Consider the following 2,956-nt stretch of genomic DNA (forward strand, 5'->3'; position numbering starts at 1 on the left):
AATTGTTCAGTATATATGTAATTCAGAGTGAGATCAGATGCAGAAGGAATATATTTATTAAACATTAGTAGAATTTTAATCCTCTTCACTTCCAGCAATCAGTTGCTGGGCTCCTCGATCTATCGTACACAGACACAAAAATTCAGAATTTTCATTTTGTGTAGGCCTCGAGTACTCTTCTGGTCTCATTCCAAGGACTACTCCGATCCATCACTGATTAAAGTCTCCAGTGATTATATGTATCTACAAGGCTGTCTGCCTTGAATCCAACAAGCAGATCGAAAAAACTATGAAAGAACTAAACTCTGGGACAGTAACAATTGATAGCCGATCTCACTAATTTATATTCACATTTAGATATTTTTCAATTTAATGATCTTAATGCATGCAATTGATAAATATAGTTGGAGTAATTCTTGTTCTAGATTTTTTTAGTCATCACATTAATATTATACTTGAAATAGTTTTCACTCGAAATAACTTTACCCTTCGCTTTTCCCATGGATGCACTTATTTTTGAAGCTAAGTTATTAATTTATATAAAACAATGAATTATGTTCAGATTCATATTCATGTTAGACTTGTTGGCGTTCTGGATCTTCGTCCCATGTTCCGGATTCTATCTGCTCCGAGAAGCATAGAACCCCACAGGACAAAAATTTTATCCCGCCTGGATCAATCGACAAAATCTTCAAAGAAGACTAAGTCGATCGATCCTCAGGATCGCCGATTCTAAATTACTTATCTACGGTTTTAAATTATTTAGTTCTAAGTATAAATAAAACTGCGGAAAATAAATTTATACCAGAACCCGGTTTGAACCTCGGAATCTTCTGCTGTATTCCTTATCTCTTTCTCGGACGTTGTGTGGGCAACGATCTTCCGAGAAATAAGAACTGCAACCTCTGCTGGATGAAGCCTTGGATCGCCTTGCTTCTTTCTTGAAACAGCTTCGTTCTTCCTTGCCTTCAACCTTGGATCCGGCCACCACCACAAAGAAGAAGATTCGGCCACCAAGAGAAAGGGAAGAATACAAAAGAAGAAGAAGAAGAAGAGGTGAATAGTGGCCGGCCAAGAGAGAAAGAGAGAAAACTAGAGCAATTGCGAAATCGGAGAGATTTCGTATGCTATTCTATTTTCTGTGTCTCTTGGCCGCCCCCTCCCCCTCTCTTTTATAGCCTCCCAATGCCCAATCAATCCTTGGCCGCCCCCTTTAATCTAGGAGTTGATTTGGACTTGTTTCCATAAATAACTTCCAAATCTAGAAAAGAATAGGCGCCGATTATTTCTTCCCTTGATTGCTTGGCGGCCCCCTCAGTTTTTTTTATAAAAAAAATGTTTCCATATCTATGAATAGGTGGCCGGCCAAATCAAGGAGATTTGGTTCAATTTTGTGAACCAACTTTGTATTAAAGAGAAATAAAACCGAACCAAAGAGATCTCATCCATTGGATGCAACTTAACCTCATCTAATGGTTCTAATATAATCTACTTTAATACAACTTAATTGCTCCGATCCAACGGACACAATTAGATGGCTTGGGCGTGGGCTATAGAGAACCAAACTCGGTTCACCTCGTGAACCGGGTTTTGCATTTAAAGAGATTTAAAACCGAACCGGAGAGATCTCGTCCATCGGACGCATCTAGATCTCATCCAACGGTTCTAATTTAATATCTTTTGATCCTCTTTATTTATTTCGATCCATTGGATGCAACTTGATCTAATCCCATGGATACAAGTTGATCTCATCCACTAACTCATCCTATGGTTGAGAACCAATCTCATCCATCGGTAGAGATTAAATCTCATCCGACGGCTGAGAACTAATCTCATCCGTTTGATTGCATCTTTTAGAGATTTCTTTAGGCTACAGCAGGGACCTCGAGGAGGTATTGGATCTGGCCTTCTGATGGGTTTCGGATCCCGTATTCTACCCCGAATACACACCTACATCCATCAACAACGATCCATTCCACTAGAGGATCATTATTGCACTACCAATCCAATCCCCAAATTACGTTATGGGTTCCTTCTTATTATTTTATGCATTGCTCCCCGTGTTTAAGATATCGTATGTCCGTCAATTATCTGAGTTCACTGACAACTCAATAATTGACATCTATGACCTTGAATAGTACCACTCATCCTTATTGTCAGTCGGACTAAGTCCACTTGCAAGATTTGACATGACAATCCTTATGAGCTCTTCAAGGGGACATCATCAGCCCTACTGGGACACGGATTCCTTCTATAATTAACGGCACACCATATAAATAGTAACATCACCCAACTTACCGAGAATATTTGATCTGACGGAAAGATCTCACCCTTTGGTAAATCAAAGTGATGTTTACTAAATATATGCGCCCGTTTATTATATCGGGATTAAGAGTGCATAAGTATAATAACAGAGGTCTTGTTCAATTTATGAGTCAGCGTAAATTGAACAACCTCAATGGTCCTACTCAATACACACAAAGTGTACTAGTGTAATTCTACAGTCAAGATAGACAGTTACTGAATTACACTACAACCGTTCCCGATGGTTTGTCCAAAGTCATCTTGGTTGTGAGCCTTAATTTATAATTTACAAGGAGCTGATAATCATGATCTTCTGTGTCTCACAGACACCATGTTATCTACAATGTAAATTAAGGGGACATGTTACAAGTCTAATCTATTGCAACCATTTGACCAAAACATGATTCCTTTATTTCATGAAATGTTTATATACAAAAGAGCTAGTCTTTTCAGTATACTCCAACAGATTTCTTATTTTTTTTATAATTATTACGCTGTGTGAAAGAGGGCCAACAAAATACACAAATCATCTTATTTTTTGAATTTGCCTTTTTTTTTTTTCCTTCTTCTTCTCATCTTTTTGCTTCCCGTGGTTTTAACGCCACGACTAAATGGGTCGCCCTGCGCTGCAAAGGAAATAAATATTCATGAG

Source organism: Curcuma longa, unplaced genomic scaffold (genome assembly GCF_044706935.1).
Source record: "Curcuma longa cultivar G26 ecotype Majalengka, Jawa Barat unplaced genomic scaffold, ITB_CL_G26_1.1 contig_19344, whole genome shotgun sequence".
NCBI lineage: Eukaryota > Viridiplantae > Streptophyta > Magnoliopsida > Zingiberales > Zingiberaceae > Curcuma > Curcuma longa.